Source organism: Petaurus breviceps, unplaced genomic scaffold (assembly GCF_028583685.1).
Source record: "Petaurus breviceps papuanus isolate PSGF00001 unplaced genomic scaffold, PetGlider_PUasm1.0 178, whole genome shotgun sequence".
Classification (NCBI taxonomy): domain Eukaryota; kingdom Metazoa; phylum Chordata; class Mammalia; order Diprotodontia; family Petauridae; genus Petaurus; species Petaurus breviceps.
In genome coordinates, this window is record NW_027185777.1 from 29644860 (window position 1) to 29668939 (window position 24080).

The following is a 24080-nucleotide window of genomic DNA, read 5'->3' on the forward strand; positions in this document are numbered from 1 at the left end:
AACTATAACTATTAATGTCTCATATCATAATGCTTAACTGTCTTTGTAAGGACAGCTATTTCTAGGAAACTGGCTTATGACAGAGGCCTTCCACAAAGTTAAACACTTCTGGCAGAAAAGAGAGCCAAGTATTACTTTCAATGGCTCAACCATAACAGTGCAATTCACATTGCAAAATCTCTAATGGGGATGGATGCTGATGGGGAGCCTATTAGGGAGGAAGTAGAACAGTCGGCCTGCCCGCAAATTCCACTCATGTGGAAAGAGCCCAAGAGGGTCAAGGTACGCAGCCCAGATCCCAGCTACGGCATTGTCCTCCTTTGTGTATGAAACATCAATTTGTTCAGCATGGCTTGCTTGCACCCACCCCTGTAGGACACCCAATTCATTGGCTGGAAATCTATTTTACCACATCTAATGTGCCATACTCACTAACCTCTCTTTCAGCAATCTCCAGAATAAAATGTTCCCTTTGAAGACCCAGGCTGACACAGAGATATGTGCTGGGCTTTCGCTTTATGTATAAGTTTATGTATACACAATGAAGAGTTCAGTCTTCCTACTACAGCTTTCAGTAATCTAGCCAAAAGGTACATTAAACAAAACAGAATTCCACCATATATAAATTCTTTAAACTCATCCATCGCAGCTTTTTTTCACAGTCCACTGCATTTCAGGACTCGGATTTCTTTTCCTACCTAAAATTTAGTGCTTTTTTTTTTTAAAGGAAGTAGTAGAAGTCAAAGCATTCATTGATTTAAGTCTCTAAAATCCAACTGGGAGTCATCATAATACAATGACAAGAGGAATGGATTTAGAGTCAGAGCACTTGGGTTTAAATCCTGCTTCTGACAACTTCTGCCTGTGTGGCCTTGAGCAAGTCACTAAAGTGCTTAGCACAGTGTCTGTTACATAGTGAATGTTACATAAATGTTAACTGTCATTATTGTCTCCCTCTCTGAGTGTCAATTACCTCATACATAAAAAGGACATACTAATACATACAATACCATTAGCTGCACATTCAAAATCCTCCACAGGATGAAATTGATTGGATTAAGTAACCTCTAAGCTTTTTTTTAACTCTAAATTATGATCCTAAGATTAATTTTTGGAAGAATCTTCTTCCTTGCCCAATAATCACCATGAAACACTAACATAACATTTCTATATATAATATACATATGTGTGTGTATATATATGTGTGTGTGTGTGTTATTTAAGCAAATAAAAAACTGAAACATTTTAAGACTTGAAGACACAAAGTGGCATGGTGTTGTGGGGGAAAATATCATGTCTACAATCATGAAATTTGGGTTCTATTCCTGTTGATTTTGCCATCAACAAATTGGGTCATGTTGAGCAAGCCATTTCATCTCGCTGGGACTTATTTTCCTGATCTGAAGTATAAGAGGGATGAACTAGATGACTTTGAAGGTATTTTCTTTTTTTTTTTTTCTTTTTTTGCCTTTTTTGGAGGGCAATTGGGGTTAAGTAACTTGCCCAAGGTTACACGGCTATTTTTTTGTGTGTGAGTGTTAAGTGTCTGAGGCTGGAACCGAACTCAGGTCCTCCCAATTTCAGGGACAGCGCTTTACTCACTGCAGCACCTAGCCTCCCCTAAAGGTATTTTCCACATAGAATATCATATATCTTAGCCAATTATGGGTAAAAATGATAACAATAGACATGACAAGGTCCAGGTCCCTGCTGCTGCTGCTACTGCTGCTGCCTATAAGAAAGGAGAATTCATAGGTCTGGATATTCCACACAGCTGGCAGCCAGTTGACTCTATGGGCTTTCATTTTATAACTTGTGTGTTCCCTTCATTTCTCTTAGCTTCCTATATTCTTTGATGAATATTTCTCTGTCTCCATTTGGGCAAAATCAGTGGTATTCCCCAGATATTACTCTCCCAAGGGAAACATGAATACAGATAGATTTCTTAGGTGTCTGATCAAGTGGTCCAAGCCTCCCAGAAAAATAAAGAATTTAAGGATTTGAAACCCCATAATTCTCCAAGACACTATAACTACTTCCCTGCCTCTCTTATTCTCCACTCATTCAAAGCCTAACTTTTCTCTTATAGAAAGATTAGGAGTGTTTTACAATCACCAGCAACTTCTTTCTGCATGAATTTTTCCCATGATAAATCCTGTACATGAACCCAAGATATAAGAGATGGAATTGACTAGAGAGCCATCAGCTGTCAAATTCCATGGACCAGTCTATTATCCACAACCCTGTAACCATGCTGTGTCAAACAGTCTGTGTCCCAGGCCACTAACATGGAAATATTGAAATGCCAAAACTTCGTGTAGATGACTTTGTGTGTGGGGGGGGGGGGACAATGATAAAATGAAGTAGAATTAAAACCATAAAATGATTTTTTTCATATTAAAAGATCATAATAAATACAAGCTTCTTCAGCATAGGGACTATTCTATTGCTACCATTGAATCACCCGTGCCTTGCACTAGATCTATCATTTCATAATGGAGATACTCCCTTTAATGAGGTGGATGACAAAGCATGAATATCAAGGGCTTCTGTGAGATTCTCACTTGTCTATAGTGAATAGAGCACTGGGATTGGAGTCAGGAGGATCCGAGTTCAGATATAACCTCAGACACTCACTGACTGACCCTAGGCAAGTCACTTCACTTCTGTTTACCTCAGTTTCCTCATCTGTAAAATGAGAATAAAGATAGCATCTACCTCCTTGGGTTGTTATGAAAATCATGAGATAATAGTTGTAAAGTACTTACTTAGTACAGTGCCTGACACATAGAAAGCACAATTTAAATGTTAATTATTATCATCATAATCATCATTGATCATCATCATCATCACCAGTTGATCATACTGTCCACTAATAAAATAATTGTAGAAGATCCACCCACCATGCTGGAGACTTTTCTCTAAATCACTTAATACTGCATGGATACCAAGGAATACAAAGGTTATCCCATCAAGTGTCCCCTGACACTTTATGTCACCATCCCATCTTTTCTGGAAGTCATCTTTGATGACACCCTTTACACCACTTCTCCTGCACAATTCCTTATTTGTTACATGTTTCCACCTAATTATACCTACCGTACACGATTCCATTACCTGTTGGGTGATCTCCAACTTCATTTTTTAATGGGAGTATTCTATGACAAAAAACCATGCAATATCACTGGAATACACTGGTATCAAAAAAGATGAACCTTCAACTCAGGAAGAAGCTAGAGGTCACCACAATTACAGTCCATTTTTCCTAAAGCAATCCTGCCCACTCTCTTCTTCCTGTTAAATTATGTGTCCAGCTCATTGTCTCCTGAATGAAATAGGAGATTCGCATGTGGCAGGTTCTTTAAAAATATGTGTTGAGTAGCACTAAATGAGTAAAACAGTGTGTCCTTTATTGTCATGCTTGGTTTGTATCTTCTCTCCTTTCCTGAGAAATCTTAAAGGATGTCAATATGCTGAAGGAATGAAGGGCCTGTTTGCAATGCTGAAATACAAGATTTGAGCCTCTGAAGCTGCAGACTAAAATGGGAATGGAGCCTGCACAAATAGCATAACCAAATCTTAGCTATAATATTTGGCTAAAAAGAGGAAATAAAAAGCAAACAAATAAAAGATGTACATTTGGGGAACAAATTTTGAGGACACTATTATAGTAATTTTTATTCTCCTTCTAATGATGCCAGAAAATTTCTGATCCAAGATGTCAAAAATCCAAATAGAAAAAACTCAAATAATTTTCTCTAGAGCAGTTCTTAATCTGGGGCCAACATAGACCTCCACCTGTAGGTGTCTTAGGTGAACTTAGATGGTGGGAAAAATGCCATCTCTATCTTCACTAATCTCTTACTGAACTTTACTGTTTCTTTCAACTGCATTTTTTAGATATTCTGCAAAAGGGTTTATAGTCTTCATCAGACTGCCATGGGGCATAAAAATTGTAGAGAACTAGAATTAATACTTAGATCATTAAACTACACACCACCAAGTTAAAGCATTCATGATGGAAGTCTCTATTGCAGCCATTCTCATAATATATAACAAAATGTCCATGATAAACACAAATGAGGAAAAATCAAAGTGTGTGCTGAAAAAGCAAACATCCCCATCCCCATGCTCTCACCTTCTCAGAGCAAACATCAAAATGCACAACTGTTTCTGAGTAATTCCTTATCCACTGTACCATAATCCCTGGGGAACTGTCAGGGATTCAAAAAACCCTGAGCAGGACATTCACATCATATGGCAGTCACAGTCTAGGAAGACAGGATTGACACAAAATCATAAAAATAAAACTAAATAAGCTACATGACATAGGAGATAGGGTTTTGGGAATGGAGTAGGGAAGAGCTGAGTCCAAATCTGGTCTCACACACTAACTGGCTATATCACCCTGGAACATTCATTTAACCTCTCTTTGTATTAATTTGCTTTTCTGTACAATGGAGAAAACAATAGCACCAACCTCCCAGAGTTTATAAGGATCAAATGAGATAATAATTGTAAACTGCTTAGCACAGTGCCTGGTATATAGTGACTAATATAAATAGCGTCTGCTATCATTATTATTATTATTTTCATCAAATTAAAATTAATGATGGCATTCTATCAGCCCATTTGTTTTATGTCCCCTAAATATCAAAATAAAGAAAGCATGGTCTTTGCCCAAAAAAATGTTTCTATTGTAGATTCCTAAAAAAAATGTAGTGGATATAAAAGATCAATGACTCCAATGTCTTCATTTTATAGATCAGAAAACCCAGGAGGATTAGAAATGGTAAGGCCCTTGCCTAACATCATGAATCTTGATAATAGCAGAGCTGAGATTGAATTAAAGTCTCCTGACTCCAAAGCCAAATTCTTTTCATTCTATCCCACTATATGGGCACTATATTACTAAAGAACTGAAAAGCAGTGTTTTCTCAGCAAAATGTTAGAAGATCAATGCAGTATTGATTATAAGTGTGGAAGGATCAGGATCACAAAGTAGGGAGAAATCACTGGAACTAGTTTATGAGTTAATTAGAGAGGGGGAGAATTCTGGAATTCATTTTCAGTCACATCTATTCTTAATGTGTAGGCTATGTGAAAAGATCAGAAAAACTAAAATAAGGATATTGTTAAAGTGTTTCTTTTTTTTTTTTAGGGAAAAAGGCAAGGCAATTGGAGTTAAGTGAGACTTGCCCAAGATCACACAACTAGTCAAGTGTCTTAGGCCACATTTGAACTCAGGTCCTACTAACTTCAGGGTCAGTGCTCTATTCTCTGCACCACCTAGCTGGCCCTAAATTATTTCTTGAAAAGGATTGTAGGAACCAAATTTGGTTTTGTCTTTTGCTTTTTAGCATGAAGAGAAATTTGAGAGATAAATATTCTGTTTGTATGTGTGTGTGTGTGTGTACATATTTTCCCCCTTTTTTGTGAGGAGGGGAACATTTGCAAAGGCAATGTATTTGGTGTAGGAAACTTTCAATATGGAAACAACCCCTACTGCCTAGGCCAGAGAGAAATTAAATTCATTGTTGTTCAGTTGTGTCTAATTCTTCATGATCCTGTGGACCATAGCATGCCAATACTATCCATGGAGTTTTCTTGGCAAAGATATTAGAGTAGTTTGCCATTTCCTTATCCAGTGGATTAAAGCAAACAAAAGTTAAGTGACTTGCTCAGGGTCACAGAACTAATAAGTATCTGAGGCTGGATTTATATTCAGGTCTTCCTGACTCCAGGGCCAGCGCTGTATACCACCAGGTGCCTTTACAATGAAATCATCAAGTGAGCTCAAAAGGGCTTTGAAAACCTTATAAGCTATTATATGTGAATTATTATTAATCTTATTAATAACTGCTAATATTATATTAGAATATTTATGTAATATACTAATATAATTATTGATGATGGTTACCAATAATGTCTTAGGCTTCATCTCCATTCTTTACCATTATCTAGATATTTCTATGTTCTGGTCCCATTGCAGACTTGTTAACCTCACATTGTAATAATTCCTCACTGGTTTGGCTAAAATAGATTCCCCTGTTACTGGATCCTTTGAACCAGTTTTACCCTTGATGTTCCAATAGCATCATCCATTTATAATATGTGGCCACACCTGAAGAGCTGGGCCCACATCAAAGACCTTTGAGTCTAAAACCTCCTCCCCCTGCCCCCAATCAACCCCACCCACACAGCTCTCCTCCATCATTAATCATCCCAGACTAATAAATATCAGTTTATTCCGATTTGTTGTTCCCCAGGTGGAGCCATACTTAGCTCCCTTTGATTTGAGAATTTGAGCTAAGGCACAAATCCTAAGCACGGGTCTAGGCTCACCCCGTTTTTGTAAGGCCTGTGAGCTGATTGGTTTTATACATTTATTATATTTAAAAAATGTAAAAGTTATTCTTAACTCATCAGCTATAAAATACATATGTGAATGAATGAATGAAATGAAAATAAAAAAAGATAGGGGACCCTCAGCTTTAGTTTAATGAGCCCTGGTCCTGGACAGATACTTATATGGACAGATACAGTAACAGATACTTATTCACGTCCTCACCTACAAATCCAACCACTTGTTCTATTTCAGAGTTCTGTCTCATTGGTCCATACTTAGGTCTCTGGCCTCTGCCCTACAGATCCACACAAATGATATGTTTCATACCATAAGTAAAAACAAAACTTCATAGGCATACCATAATATCAACATATTTTCAATCTTGCAAGTCCCAATAATGGGATGGGGTCATTATCCCCTAGCAAAAGAATAAATAAATTTATTTATGAAGATTTTTATAGGGCATCAGGGTGAATACATGTGCATGTACATATTTATATAAAATGGTATATATGCTTGCATGATACAGACATATGTTCATCTTGCAACAATTCTGTTTATTTATCTGAAATATATATATACATATATATGTTAAGTAGGGATATGAAAATATAATAATAAATATAACATGTATGTATAGTGTTTTACAGTTTACAATGGGTTTTATACAGGGTGTCCTAAAAGTCTTAATGAAGTTTTTGTTTGTTTAGGTTTTTTTTATCTTTTTGGAGGGAGGAAGGCAGGGCAATAGGGGTTAAGTGACTTGCCCAAGGTCACACAGCTAGTAAGTATTAAGTCTGAGGCCACATTTGAACTCACGTCCTGCTGACTCCAGGACTGGTGCTCTATTCGCTGTACCATCTAGCTACCCCTTAATGAAGTTTTAAATTGCTAGAAAGTAAGACTAGACTAGGACTTTTAGGACACCCTGTATACACTCTTTAACTTTAATCTCCCTTTGATGTAGATAACGTAGTAAAAATATTAGTATCCTAATTTTTGTAAGTGATAAAAATTATGCTTACAAATTTAATGTGATTGTGGTGGAAAGAGCCCCTCATTTGGAATGAGAGATCCTGGTTTGAATACTTACTTTGTTACTAAATTCCTATGTGATGTAGGACAAATTACTTAAAGTGTGTGAACCTTCTCCATTTTCCTCCTCTGCATAGTGCAGAACTTGGCCTAGGCCTCCTCTGAGGTTCCACCCAGCTCTGTGTCCTATGAGTTTACAACTTCTTCAAGGTCTTTGCAGTAGTAAGTAGAAGAATCAGAATATGAACCCAGGTTCTGCAGTCACATTTAAGGCTCTCTCCAACATCTTTCTAAAAGTATGTCTATGTGTGTCTGTGTATTCATTTTCATGCCTAAGGATTCATATTCCTAATTTCACCTCATTTTATATTTGATACAATAGAGAATGGAATTTTGATACAGATATTTGCACATGTATACATGTACGTATAAAACTGCCTCACTCTAAAGACTGCTTAGTCTTTGGAGCTGGCATGAAAGGCATAGACTTTTCTTCCCTAGAAAGCAAGATAAATGCCCATATGTCCTAAATGATTCAACTGTTATCCACCCAGAGGCATGGAGTTGCACTAATGTCTTGAGCTCACTCACAGGGCTGTGATTCTATCGTTTTCCTGACTCAACAAATAAAACCTTCCTGAAAACCTCTTCTTTCTATAAAATACTTCGTAAGAGAAAATGTGGAGTATTTTAATATATTGTTTATAATTAAAACATGCCAATATTTACATTTAAAATTTGGGGAAGTGTATATTGGTTCACTTAATTATAGGAATTATACTACACTATTAAGCATCTGTAAGGTCTGAATAAATAAAAATATTTTAATAACCTCAGCTATGTGAGAGAAAAAAAGAATGAGGCAGTTAAACAGAGAAGTTAAACAAGACACAATTAGAGCTCTGATGTGAAGCTCTTACAAATCCATATATGGTCTTCCTTACAAGTTACACTGCATGTATGTATGAAGAAATGAGTTCAAAGAATAATTTGGTGCCAATGGGAGTGTGTTAATGGGTGGGCATATCTGAACCAGTCAAGTAAATATGACTGCAATAATTAATTTCAACTGCAGAGAAGCAGATTAATTATTTCTGTAAACTTAAACTTGCACATAATTTGTCAATGTTTATGTCATGAAAGCTCTGGAGTGGCTTTAATTCACACACCTGCATTAAAATTATTTAATGGCATTCCAAATCATATTAATCAAATGTGATTAATTTGGAATAGAATAGAATTTTGGCTCCTTTGGCACTTTTCATCAACAGGATAGTTCAGAGTGCCTTACAAATTAATGAGTTAGGTGTGCAGTGACTGGTAGATACAATAAGGTCATGGCCCAGTTACAATTCCCAACCAGCCTTCGGTGTTAGAAATCCTTTGATGGCAGTCTTGTGATCTTTATTGCCCCTATCTATAACAAAGTTGAAACAGAAGGAACTGTGAACCATAAATGCCGTTGGAATAATACAATGACCCTTTCTATGCAATAACCAGTTCAGTACTGTCCAGTGCTTAGCACAGTGTGAGGGGCATAGTAGGTACTTAATAAATGTTTATTGATTGATATGCAAGCTTCATTTATCCTAATAACCTTCAGGACTCACATGATGAATTAGTTCATGGTTAAAGGAAGCCTAGGTTTCTCTTTCTTTTTTACTCAGAACATCACAGATTTAGAGTAGAATGAAACCTTCATGTTCAACTTGTCTTCCCTTCTCACTTTATGCTCAGAGGTCACTCAGGCAGCCAGTGTCAGGGTTGATATTTAAAACCACATGTTGAAGGGGTGGCCAGGTAGCACAGCGAGTAAGAGCACCGGTCCCAGTGTCGATATGACCTGGGGATCGAATCCCGGGTTCAGATACTTAGCACCACACCCAGAAATAATTGGCCGTGTAACCTTGAGCAAGTTACTTAATCCCAATTGCTTTAAAAAAAAAGAAACAAACATGTTGTGACTCTGAAACCAATATACTTTCCATGGCAAAGCCTTGAATGATAGCTTCAGTTTATTGTTCATGCTAAAGCAATGATTATACACAAAAACCATTTCTACCCTAATGACAAATAAAGCTGTTTATTACAATTATTTGGCAGAAGGGATAAATCATTTTAGCTAATCAACTGGCTGATTTCTGTCCAATTCGGTCAATACGTTTATAGTGATTTGTGAATGTAGACACAGGTCAAGATGCCTATGGTATTCTTTCTCCCACTGATTATTCTCAGGCAATGTTTTCTACTGATTTTTGTATAAATTGGGAAAAAAAATGAAAGTGTAATTGATCTGAAATGAAAATAAATTTAAATAATTCTGGATTTATCTTTAATTATCTTAGCAATATGTTAGTGTTGATTGTATCTTACCTATACTAGCAGAAGAGGGTTAAATCCAAGTTGATTATCCAAGAGAGTTTCCAGCTCTAATATTTTTAATCATTTGTCTGTTACAATTCTTCATCTTTTAATACTATTATGTTCAGCATCCCTTCTTGATAATTGCTCTCAAGGAAGTCATATTGAAATTAAACTCAGAATGTTTGAATTGGAAATGACCTTAGAGATTATCTAGTCACATGGTCACAGAATTTTAGCATTTGAAGGGAGATCAGAGGTCATCTAGTCTAATGAGCACCTGAACATGTATCCCCCTTTCAGCATATCTGACAGTTAGTCATTCAATTTTTGATTGACCATTTCAAGTAAGAGATGTGTTGGGGCTGAAAAGAAGAAAAAACAAAAAATGAATGACATTATTTCTATTCTCAATTTTAATAACAGTAGGAACATACAACCAACTATAATCATTGACATTTTAGTATGATGAATTGGCATAAAGTACCACAACTGAGAAAAGAAGCTGATGCAACTTTTGACTGAAAAGGACAGAAGGAGCAAGGAAGGTTTTATATAGGAAATCATGCCTGAACTGAATCTAGAATGATGGACAGAATTTCATTAGGTATCTATGAAGGTTAGGGATGTTATAAATGGAGGGGGATGTTAAAGAAAAGGCATGGAGCTGAGAGAGGACAGGTAAGTTTTAGCAGTAGGTAATTCAATTGGACAGTATTCTACTTTCATATTGTTTGGTTTTTAACCATTGTGCAGCACACAAAATGCCTCACCACAAATTAAAACATATAAATGCTTGTCATTGAAAAGTTGTATTTTGATTCTATTTTGGGTTTCTTTCCTTTGCCCAATATGCAAAGGATCAATCAATTAGATTGCAAGCTCCTTGAGAGGAAGAACTGTGTTTTGCCTTTCTTTTTGCATCTCCAGTATTTAGTACTAAGACAGCTAGGTGGCACAGAGGATGTTGGGCGTGGAGTCAGGAAGACTCATCTTCTTGAGTTCAAATCTGTCCTCAGACACTTACTACTGGGGCAAGTCACTCAACCCTGTTTACCTCATTCCTTATATGTAAAATGAGCTGGAGAAAGAAATGGCAAACCATTCCACTGCCTCTGCCAAGAGAACCCCAAATGGCCACAAAGAGTTAGATGGAACTGAAAAGACTCAACAACAAACAACAACTTGTATAGTGTCTAGAACTTAGACATGTACATAATAATGTTTACTGACTGACAGTTCATCTAAATCTATTCAACGAATTTTGCTAAATGCTTATTATGAACAGGGCACTGTGCAAAAGACTAGGGCTATAAAAACAAAAATGAAGCAGTGACCTCATTTTATTTCAGGGCGTAGGGTAGAGAGAGACAACATGCATACACATTAAAATAATATAACATAAGATAATAGAATATAATAACACAGTATAAGAATATACTATAAAATTATGTTGTTTGTGTGGAGGAGAGAGAGAGAGAGAGAGAGAGAGAGAGAGAGAGAGAGAGAGAGAGAGAGAGAGAGAGAAAAGAAAAAAACACTAACAACAACTTGGGGTAGTCAGAAAAATTCCCCTTAAAAGGAGACAATGGTGGGGCAGCTAGGTAGCACCGTGAATAGAGCACCATCCCTGGAGTCAGGAGGACCTGAGTTCCAATCCAGTCTTAGACACACACCTGGTTGTGTAACCTTGGGCAAGTCACTTAACCCCAATTGGCTTGCCTTACCCCCTCCAAAACAAAATCAGAACCAAAGAAAACAATTGAGCTGAGCCTGAAGGAAACTAAGAATTAATTTTAAACAATAGAAGGAAGAAAATTCCAATCATAGGGGAAAAAATATTTTCAACTCACTTTTCAGAAAATAATGTATAAATTTTAACATAAGTTCTAGTTTCATTTTGGAAAGAAAGCAAAACTATGACGAACAATGTCTGATGTTGAATTATCTATTCTATTTTTGAGCCATTTGAAATTCCACTGGAAAGGAGAAGTTGTAGCTCTGATTTCTTTTTTTCCCCCAAACCAGGCACCTCAATGTGCATTGCAGAGTTTAGATCTGAAACCTGCTAGCCTATATACATTTGTACCATAAATCAGGAAGCTAGGCTTCAGGAACTCTTGAAAGAGGGGAAATGACTCATATCCATATGGGTATGAAATAGATCTCTTACATTTAGCTATTTAATGTAAAAGGTAATATTTATATAATTATGCAAAACATTCTTTTATTAAATTACAATTTCTCTCCCACCTTTCTCTTGCCTGTCAATCTAGTATAGCATTCATCAGTAAGCCCTTGTCAACACATTCCGATCACATCAAATACAGTTGTGTAAAATCAGACTTATCTTCCTAGAACATGCTGACTTGGATATTTTCACACATCCTATTAAATGAGAAAAATGTGGTTGGAGGCCAGTTGGAGTTAGAGCCAAATATCCTGAAGAAATTAAATCCCTGAGTTGTCACCTCCCTACCCTACAGGTATGTAAGAAGGCATGATCACTGAGATCATATTATCATTCCACATGGGATTTTCCTTTTAAAGAAAAACAATGATTATACAAACATGAAATATACCTACTTTTTTTCTTGAACTGGGGTTGGCAAACTGAAGCCTGAGGGCCAAATCTGGCCCACTGCCTGTTTTTGAACTGCCTACAAGCTAAGAATGATTTTTACATTTTTAAATAAAGTTTTATTATACAGTCAGTTCTGCTATAATGCTTGTTTTGAAAACACAGATTTGTTCCAACATGATTGATATATTAGGGGACAATATGAGCATAATGTTTTTGCAGAATTTCATCCGTATAAGAAACACTAGATGAATACAGAAAAGTATAGCCAGCTGAATGAACCAAGCTACAGAGGGATACACAATGCACACAGAGATTCACATCTCTCAAATATCTCTTAGCTACCCTGATTCACTATGTGTGCTATCCAACAAGGTTGTGGTTTGCTATTTCTTTTACACTTATGAACCTTTCTATAAGAAAACAAAAACAAATACTTATTCAATATTCCAAACATGTCTAAGTGGCCTGGTTCAAAAGCATCAAGCAGTACATACAAAATGAGAGCTTTAAGCATTGAGAAAAAGCTTGAAATCATAAAGAATCTCGGAAGAAATGAGAGAAATGTGATGTCTCCTGAGAAACATTGCATAAAGGAATGCACATTGTAGAATATCAGAGACAATATCATGAAAATAAAAGAAATCTCTATAACCTGATGTATTGTGTTCCTAACCCCATTTTTCCCATAAGCTTTCCAGGTTTTGTGTGATTTTGCATAGCACAGTGATTTTTAGGAATGTATATGTCGAGTTAGAGCAGAACTGATTGCATTCTAAAATGCAAAAAACATTCTTAGCTCATGGGACATACTTTGCCAACCCCTGTTCTATAACACCATTTTTTCCCACCTATAATTTTCTAATCATTTTTTGTGGGTGTAAAATCAGGAAATGATATCTCAGGACACAGAGAAAGGAAAGAATACAGTTATCTAAGGCCTTATTAGACTATAAGAAAAAGAAATATTATGAGAAAACTTTAAGAATTTCTACAGGGAAATATAGTATAGCTATTTTTACCCTCTTGGAGATTAGGACAAAATGTCTGTTAATTATTCTGACATTTATTCTAAAATCCATTTGTGAAGCTCTGTGTAGGAAAAAAAGATGCAAGAAACTAAGAATGAACCAATTTATATTTTTTACTGAATTGGATCTGAGGATGTTGACCTTGAGGTCATTTTTCAGATTGAACAGATTTGCAAACATATGGTTTTACACTTTTCAGGAGCCATGATGATAATAAAAGATAGTGAGTGTGATAAGACCCAAGAAGTAAGCACACAGTTACTTTCAAGCAAAGTATCCATTCAGCTATTGGAAGCTTTTGTACAATGACCTGATGATGCCTCATTGATAAAACATGTTCTCCTGAAATTTCTTTATAAAACCATGTTACATAGGAGAAAACAGAGGCCAGGTGGATCTAAGATCACATGCTTAGAGAAGAGCAGAGACAAGACTAGAACCCAGACTGCCTGACTTCTACCTACTTAGGATCTTCTTTCTTTGATACTAGTAAAATTCCTATATAGATTTTGTGCAAAACATTTTTTTCAGGGGAGACTTACTCAGACAGAAGCTTGTCTAAAATAAAAAGCTGGTCATTTTAGTGTCCTGAAACCTCAATGTGAGCCAACTGTATTCTGTATGGTGAAACAAGAGGTGAATATAAATTTTGGAGAGAGAGGAGTGGGGAGGGGAGAAGGGGAGAAGGGGGGAAGGAAGGAAGGAAGGAAGGAAGGAAGGAAGGAAGGAAGGAAGGAAGGAAGGAAGGAAGGAAGGAAGGAAGGAAGGAAGGAAGGAAGGAAGGAAGGAAGGAAGGAAGGAAGGAAGGAAGGAAGGAAGGAAGGAAGGAAGGAAGGAAGGAAGGAAAAACTTAGAAGTATAAGGAGATAATAGTGCGTCCTATACTCTGCCCTCATTGCCCTGGTCAGACTCTATGTGGAATATTGTGTTCAAATATGGTTGCTGCATTTTAGGAAGGACATTTACAATTTGGAGAATGTCCACAGGAGGGGCAAAGACATGATTTGGTTTATTCCACATTGGGATTAGTTGAAAGAAACAGGTATGTTCATCCTAGAGAAGATAAGGCTCAGTGATGACATAATAATTTTCTTCAGGTATTTAGTAGGCTCTCATGTACAAGAGAATTTAAAGTTGTCTTGCATACCCCACAGACAGAAATATGAAAAACAATTGACAGAAGTATCAAAGAGACTAAATTAAGCTTGACGTAAGGTGGGGGGTGGTGGTGTAGATCCTAATAAGAACTATCCAAAGAACTAGAAACAAAAAAGTTGCCCATCAGTTGGAAAATGGCTAAAAATTTGTGGTATATAATATAATAGAAAATTATATATATACATATATATATATTTTTATAATATAACAGAAAATTACTGTGCTGTAAGATGCAACAAATATGATGAATAGAATCATGGAAATACAGAAAATTGCGCAAAATAAAGTAAACAGAATCAAGACAATAATACATTGACTACAACAATGTGAGTGGAAGGAACAACTACCATGAAATGGTCAAATCTTGGTGGAAAAACACAACAAAGCTTGGTGCCAAGGATGTGATATGCAAAAGTCTGGGAGGGGGGGGTAGTGTTTGACATATCTATTGATTTTCTTCCTATTTTTTTCTTTTTTAATTTTTAGAGGGGTATAAGATTCTCTACATGGGGGAAGCATAAATAAAAAAATTATATTTAAAAAAATGCCAGCCATCTAAAAAGGATATAAGTTACTGTAAGAGGTGATTGGATTCACTCTCATTGGAATTATTCTAGCAAAATCAGGCTGCCCCCATATTTGTTTGTGTTGTAGAGGATGTTCTTTTGCATCATAGTTGGACCAGATAGCCTCTAAAATACCTTCTAACTCTGAATTCAGTGATTATGTGACTCAGTTGTTTTGGAAGTACTGACCCATTTCAGGATGTCTAGACTTCAATTGGAAGCCCCCATTCAAATATTTGCATTTTTATTTGCCCCATAACCATTTATGAGGTAGTTGTTGTGATGAAAAGAGCATGGCACATATGCAAAAGATCTCATTTTTTACTCTGGATGTCATTTGCTAGCTGTGTGATCATAGCAAGGCACTGTTTCTCTGAGATATAGTTTTCTCTTCTGTTAAAAATAAAATGAAAGGGTTAAATTAGATGATCCCTAATGATTCATTCTACTAGGATCATTAATGGTCTGTTCTATTCTAGAGTCTATTATCCTATGATAACACTTCTGTCCATGACTAAAACTGTATTGATTATAGAACTGTGGTGCAAAACAGTGCAATTCCCAAGGAGCAAAACCAAAACCCTTTAGTTGAATTTCAAATCTATAGCTGCAACCAACAAGACAGTAACAACCTGAGTGAAGGTATCCATTATAATGATGCATGACTCATAATATTTTTTTTTACCAATTTTCACCATATTTATCAAGTTTTCTTACCGTAATGCATTCAGTAACTCAGACTAGCATCAATGGCAGAGAAAAGAGTGGTGTTACTTTTTGTGCAGGTTTCCTCTGTCAGAGTTTTCAGTGGAATCTAAATATTTGCAAATTTTTCCATCCGGTAACCTTTGACCTCTTCTTGGGCCTTGAGAAGACTTTCCAGGAATACACATAGCTGCTTGAAATGTTTCAAAAATCAAAAAATCAATCGTTGCAGCGGAGAGAATGATGAGAAGAGATGTGTCCAGATGTGTGCTAATACGTCCACTCTTCAGAAAACACTTGGTCAGTTTGAATAGGTACACATGATTATTAACAGTCTCTTTTCTTCATCTTCATCATGTCTTAAGGTAACAGAAGCTGAAAGACCAAAAGAATTGATATGTATTTCCTGATCACCCCAAAGCCACATAGATGTTATATTTGTAATCAGGGAGATTATATATTATTTTTCTATTTCTTTCCTTGGGAAGAAAATTGTTCCATAAATACTAATACACAATGATCATTAACTGAGGAAATGAAGGGTGTGGTAGAAACAGCACATTGGATTGAGAATTATAATAATCAAATCCTGAAAGGGACCTCAGAAACTAATCCAAACCCTCGTTTTATAGGTGAGGAAATTAAGGCCCAGGTGAGTTAAATGATTTGCCCAAGGTCATTCAGGCCAAATACAGGAGACAGGATTTGAATCTCAACCTGCTTACTTACTCATCATGTAATCTAATTGATATAAATTCATCCACTCTTAACCTCAGTTTCATTATCTCTAAAATGTGTATAATATTAACTTATTACAGGATGTCCATAACAAAGTACACATGGGTAATATGGCCATCGATACTGTCTTCAAAGAGGTTTGCTAATTTGATCCATAAATAGGTAAGCTGTGCTCTCCAGGTGACACCCAGTTATTTGTCACCCTGCACACTACATTACCCAATCAGTTTTTCATTGCTTCTATTTGTCCTACTAAAGTGTGCAATCCCATGAGACTCACACACAGCACAAAGCACACTAGTAGATGCCTCCAGGGAGGCATCTAAATTAAGTGGAACGATATACCCATGGAGACAGTTGTTCTAGTTAGCTGCAGTTACAGGATAACCCCTATAGCAAACCTAGGTGGTCTAAATAATTGAGGATACCCTCAGGGATACTACACACACACACACACACACACACACACACACACTCAGCTTCAAGGAAAATGCCTCATCCAAAATATCTATGAAGACAATTAAACTGAGCTCAAGCCTGTTCGTGGGTGTGAATTGTTTTATTTTGCTTATGGAGCTTTCTTTTCTCTGCAGCCAGAAATATAAAACAGGCAGCAAGGATACAGAACCATAAGCACACAGGATCTAGAGCCAGAAGAAACATAGAGGTCATTAAATCCAGTGCTCTTTTTTTTTTACAAATGGAGAAATGGAGATGCAGAGAGTTGACTTGCTAAAAGTCACACAGGTTGTAAATGGTAGTGTTGAGATTTGAACCTAGCTCCTCAGATCCGAAGCTGCAAATTTGTCTGATCTGGAAAGGATCTCAATGTCCAGAGGTCCAGCTCAGTAAACAGAAAATGATCTAGTCTCAATTTCCTACTATTCCGTAGATTTTTTCACAAACATATTTCAGAATAAATGTCTAGAATAATTAAAAGTCTTTTGGCATTAATAAAATGTGTGTGTTTGTATGTGCACATGCACACACATGCATACACATGCGCATTGACATTTAACTCACTGATACTGACATGCCCTACCCAGATCATTACCTGCATCAATGACACATTAATTAAAGTAGCAGAAAAAATAAAGCAATGGAAAGATTCTATCTTGTCAAATTAAAGACAAAAAGGGCAGTGATTTTCAATGTATTCACAAATTAAAAAGGAACCAAATATTTGTCTCTTATCTAACTACCTTCAAAAAATAGTTAAGTCATAAATGATTTTGGAACTTGAAGAAACTGGTTGTTATTTTAAAATTTCTTAGACTTAACATGAAACCAACCAAGTTGTCATCTCTTTCATCAATTGTCTTTCTTTGTCTTGCTAGAGGACAGAGTAGACACAGTAAGGTCATTAGAAAGGCCAATCTCACTCCTGCTTTTCTCCTCTGTTGAAAACTTTTCATCTCTTTTCCCTCCAAAGGTCTATTAAAATCCATATGCCTTTAAACAATCATTTCCTTCAAGTAGAAAAGAAACTAGGGCATAATAGCTTAACTTTGTTTAGAAATAGGAAAGGAAGACATGCCAAAGAGTGGCAGTTTTGGCCACTTCCAATTATGTTAAATCTTTCCCTTTTGGTTTTCTCAACCCCTCATAAGTATTTATTCAGTGGCATGACTATCTGCCACCGTAAGCAAAACCCAATCTCACAACGGGTGCTGATTTGGCTAAGACCAGTGGTTGTATTTTGGTAAATGGAATTTAGCCTTTGGTCTCATATTAAATGAGTCACTAAGCATTAGAAACACAGGACTAGCTATTCCTACTACTCAAATACACACACAGACCCTGTAATTTGCATGTTTCTGAGGAGTAAAGTAAATCTATACAGCTATGGGACTATAGCAGTTCTATATAGTTAATACACTCATCCTTCAAACAGTGGCCTCCATTCACAAGAAAAAACTTCTCCCACAATAACTGTATGTCACCTTCGTCTATATTAACATTTACCCAATCTCAAGTCATTGGACTTTATGTACAAAATATGGATGACAGAGTGGTTGACTCTACTTTTTCCAAGCACATAGTAATCTCTCTCATATATGTGTGTATGCATATATACACAAATATGCATACTGTATATACATATATGCTCATGCGTATACACACATGCAATACACACATAGACACACGTGCACATATACTTATACATATACATACACACACACACACACACACACACACACATATATATATATATATACGTACTTATTCTCCTCCTCCCTCATCCTGCATTTCCCTTTCTAGCAGTGTGAACCTGGGCAAGTCACAACCTCTGTTAACATAACCTTAATTTTCACACTTATAAAATGAGGGTAATAATAATATCACAGGCTTGTTGGTAGAACAAAATGAGATATTTATAAGGCATTTTTATTAACTTTAAAAAATTACATAAATCTTAGTTATTATCTTTCCTGTTAAGTCTCTTTGTGAAGGTATTTTTATTTCTTCTCTAAATCCTTTGAAAATAGAAAGTACTATGTGAATCCAATGTTCTGATCAGTATAGACTTTCACAGTAAGCTATTCTTTCCAGAACTAGGCATTGGTTTAAAGACGACATTATTTATAAAAAACATACAAATAATTGTACAATCGTGTTTGTTATTTAAATTAAGGGAAAAAATCTTCTATTTGGAACTATATAATGTTCTATGAGAACATAAATGTGCCATCATTATCTTTAAGGGTATGTATTTTACATGACTGTGAAATCTGTTTCAACTGAATAATTAGTCAATCAACAAACATTTATTAAGTTCCTACCATGTGTGAAGCAGTGTGTTAGGCCCTAGAGATACAAATAGAAAAGTGAGGCTGTCCCTGCCTTCAAGAATTTCACATGATCTTAATGGTACGTGGCATACATTCAAAATGCTAACTTTGAAAGTTTCTATCCTTGATAATTTGAATATATGTTTTCTTTTTAAGGTGGGGGGAGGTGGAGGTTGGGAAGAAAGGAATAGGAAATGAAACTGTGGTTTCTTTAGCACTGGGAATTCCTGATGAAGAAATTTCCTTTTCAGTACAGAGCAGCCCCTTGCTTAGCAATTTGTAGTCTTAAAGAGTTACCAAGGGCAATGAGGGAGCAGGGCCTAAGTGCGCTCCCAGCTAGAGTGAATTAGATGCATCATTAAAACCTGGATCTTCTTACACTGAGACTTTCTCTCTCTCTATTATAACACAATTTTTCCATATTATTCCAATACTCTTTTATTTTCATTTCTTCTGAGGTCTCACCCAAGCCTTTCCTGTTGGCTTCAGTTTAGACCATCTCACATGAGGAACTTGTGTTCTTAATGACTCACCAGGATTCTGGTTCATTTCTGAGATAGCAGTACCCAAAGGGTTCCCTTCACACAGTGAATAAGTTTTGTCTAAAAGTAGTTATTAAAAAGATGAAAGATACTGTTGTCAAAGTCTATTTTTAACACTCTTTGTCTGAAATGACCTTCACCACATGATTCATGACAAAATATAATCTCTTTTCAAATATTGTATGTACCCACCTCATGCATTTTAAACATAGGGGCCTTTAAGTCCAGAGACCTCTCTAGAAATGTGTAGTCAGCTGGTTTCTGCATGCACTCCTTCTACAAGGTTTCCCTACTAATGCAAATATTTACTTCCTCCTTTGATTCATAGCCATTAAGGTTATGGGAAATCAAGCTCAGCAGCTTCATTAAATGCAAATTGGGGAGGAAGACACAGGAGGGAACAGTGGGAAGGGATAGTTGTAGAGGGGAGGAAGAAATTGAGAAATTGGCAAGATGACTGCCCTGGGAAATGTAGTTCAGATGCAGGGGAATAAGGAGGAGAGTTATGAACTTATTTTCTATCATCTTACAGATTCATTTAATTTCTCTGCCTCTGCAATTTCTCTGTGATGGGCTAGACTTCTGCACTCAGAATCTATTGCATGTCCATTTTACTTCTTTAAAAAAAATTATACAGAAAACTTTCATTAATTTGGACTGAATAATAGGTCAGTTGAGAAGGAGCTGGGCAAAAAGATATGCCTGAATTACTGAATATTCAAAAATAAAGAGGCCATCAAGAATACTAGTCATGATAATAATATCTGACTCGACTCGTGTCTGGCAATTTAATGTTTGCATAGTAGTTTGTATACATTATCTCATTTGTTGGGTAACTTTCAAATATATGTAATAAATGAAAGAACAAAGTGTTGTGAAGCAGAGGCCCCTTGAGGACTGCAAATGAGTAGTGATTAAACAGTTAGTTGTTTGTGTTTAAAATGTGCTTCTGAAGTGTTTGAAGATGTTTGAAAAGGGGTTACTTCTTTTGGAGATTTTAAACACTTCCCTGGGCAATGCTATTCATTTTATATCATCTATGGGGAAAGTTTACTCAGCCAAGATAAACTTTTGCTTAACCCCTGTCAGAATTATCATGAATCGTAAAACCTAGTCACTAGAGGCATTTAAGGCATGGGTCATAGAACCATTTGTCAAGGTACTGGAGGGGGATGTCAACTTTAGGCCAGAGCTTGGAAGACCAAAGATTTAGAGTTGAAAGGGACCTCAGAGGTAATCTAGTCCAATCCCTTCATTTAAAACACAAGAAGCTGAGCCCAAGAGATTTTATAGGACTTGTCTAACACAGTAAGTGACTTAACGGGGTTCTTTGATTCCAAGTTGTCTTTCCACCTTGTGAAACTATCAAGATAACCATTAAATTTTTTCTAACTGCCAGGGTTCTATTTAGTAGCAGAGTTTATGGGGATGTTTTTCTTTATGTTTAAATGGCAGTGTTCTACGCACCTGCTACAAGGGTCACCTGAAAAACCTCTACTAACCTTGAAAAAGTCACAAAGTCAAACTGATTTCAATAGCTGCTGGCTAGGTCCTCATGGAAACAAGGTGTTTTAATGTTCGACATATTTAAAGGAGAATAGCCTTCAGGTAAGAGGCCAGGGTGTTTATACATAGGAATGTCATTGTGTAGAGGAAATTGTCTTTTAATGGGATGTCATTTTCTCACATCTTTAGCTAGGATAAAAGTATAAATATTAGATTGTTTACAGGCAAAGACAATTTAATAGGCTGACCACTCAGCAAGTAAGTCCTGTCATCCCTTTTGACTTAGAGCTAAATAAAGGAAATTATTTCCTTTCCATGTCAAACTTTGTCAGAAGGTGCACAAGTCTGCTGAGAGAAGCCATGGTACTTTGTGTATGTACATGAGCTCTCACTCACACAGTGATCTCTGAATCATCTCTCCCCCCCATGCCTCTTGGCCTCATGGGATTGTTGTCCCCCAGCCACTAGCCTCTGTGACCATTCCCCATCTGTCTGCTATGCTTTGACACCGCCCCCCCCCCAGACAATTTGGCAGACTGCTATTGACCAATGTATTCTTCCCATTTACCTGCCTGCTTCCTGGTTCAATAGTCTGCTCCTCTAGCCAACTTGGTGACTGATAGTGACAGGTTCTGGGTTTTGCCTCATGTTTGGGCTTTTGTTGTAAGAGGAAATGAGTTTTTTCCTAGTCAAAAATGAGCATCAATAGTTAGGTATAGCAGGCTTAATTAAACACAGCACAGAAGGGAAAAGTCAACAAACAACCCTACTTGCAATTCTGTTGTAAGTGGAATGGGAAGGGGGAAAAGGAGGGGCAAGAAGAAAGGAAGACTTAATCTTTTTAACACCCATAGACACTAGTACCCTTTCTTCCCTTCCCTGATAAAAACAGTAGGAAATTTGTTGTCAGGAAAGAGGAAAAAGCTTCCTGTGATTTCAGGACAACTTCAATATTTCTTTTCTTCAATATGATGCCATGGAGATAAATAGAGAATTGGAAGGATGTTAGATTTAGGCTTGGATGGGACATTATATTTTAGTCTGGCTCAATTTCCTTATTTATTAGATGAAAAATTTAGGTGCAGGGAGTTCAAGGGAGTTGCCCAAGATCACCCAGGCAATAAGCAGGAGAGGCAAACTTCAAACTGGTCCTTTGACTCCAAATCTGGCACCATGTTGCTTCTCTTCCATTTTCTCTGTAGGTTCTCCACATTTTTGACTCAACTTTCCATGATTCCTGTGTCTGTCTGCCGTTGATCATTAATAAAGTCCATTATAGATAAAATTATCAAGTAGGCCGTTTGATTAGAAATAGATTTAGATTACTCAGAAGCTGCACATGTATATATTATCATTAAATACACTAGGCATGACAAATATCACAAGAAATGAAATTGACTATATCTCAGTAGATGGGAAACAACTGGTAATTGATGTGGGAATAATTAACTATCTGTATGCTTAAAATAAAAAAAAAAGGAAAGAAAATAAATGTTCTAAATTGAACTCTGGTTTCCCTAGCTTCCTTCAAGACTCAATTAAAATCCCATTTTTTTCAGGAAGCCTTTTCTAGTCCTATTTATTATCAGTGACTTCTCATGAGATTATCTCCTATTTATTTTGTATATACCATATACATGTATGTATGTATGTATATATATGTATATATATATCCTATATATTATTGTTGCTCACATGTTTGTTTCTTCCTTTAGACTGTGAAGCCCTTGAAGGCAGGGGCTATCTTGTACATTTTTTTGTATCCCAAGTGCTTAGCACAGTCCCTGGCATACTGTGGATACTTAATAAATGCTTGTTGACTTGATTTTTTACAAATAGTGGTAATTGTAATTTAAGATACTGCTGAATACTGGAGGGATGATAGTCATGAAAATTAAAAAGACATCTTGGACAATGTTGAGGAAATTAGAGCATTCAAGGAAAAATAGGAGACAGCTAAATGTTAACAGTACTGTGAGACCTCACTGGCCTCCAGTGCAGTCCTGATTCAGGGTAGAGTCTTGAATAAAAAGTTCATTCAAATTTTAATCAGTGAGAGAATGGAGAGAGAGTGTGCTAGGAGTCAAGAAGAAAAAATGGGTAAGTTTTAGTATTATTCTCAATTCAAATTGGCTATAATACTAGCTGTGCAATCATGAACAAGTCACAACATCTGAGTACCAATTCACTCCCCCATGTAAAAAGGAGATAACACCTATAGTATCTACCTCACAAGATTAGTCTGAGGATCAAATAAGATAATGCATCTAATTTGCTCAAAACCTATAAAATGCCATCTAATTTACTTGAAACCTTATAAACCTCATAAACCTATAAATGTCAGCTATATACCTAATTCCCACATCTGGAACTTAACAACATTATAGACTATTTCCATCTTGAATTGACTGGCTTTCAAGGACTCCCTTTATAATATAGATTTCCTTGTACCAACTTATCAGATATCTCCTTATCAGCAAATATCACTGGATTTCGAACTAAGTCCAATAGTGAGAAGGAAATTGGGCTGGGTCACATTTGAGAAACTACTTTTAATCATGCTAAGCTTTTCACTGCATCCCGCCCCCCCACCCCCAAACAGGGGCCTGGATCTTTTTAGTCCCAACATCATCCCAGGGAAGCTGCATTGCATTGATTCATGAAATAACTTGATCTTAGAGACCAGATAACCCAAAGGGCAATGGATATTTCCCAA

The 24080-nt window shown here is 36.4% G+C and overlaps 1 long non-coding RNA gene across 1 annotated transcript in view; it reads right to left on the reverse strand.

Moving 5' to 3' along the window:
* LOC138159798 (uncharacterized) overlaps positions 1-24080 on the reverse strand; it is a 114286-nt gene that overhangs the window by 14141 nt on the left and 76065 nt on the right. Inside the window, exon 2 of the long non-coding RNA XR_011167985.1 lies at positions 15799-16161. This is a non-coding gene — a long non-coding RNA (uncharacterized lncRNA). The remainder of the gene's footprint in view (positions 1-15798; positions 16162-24080) is intronic.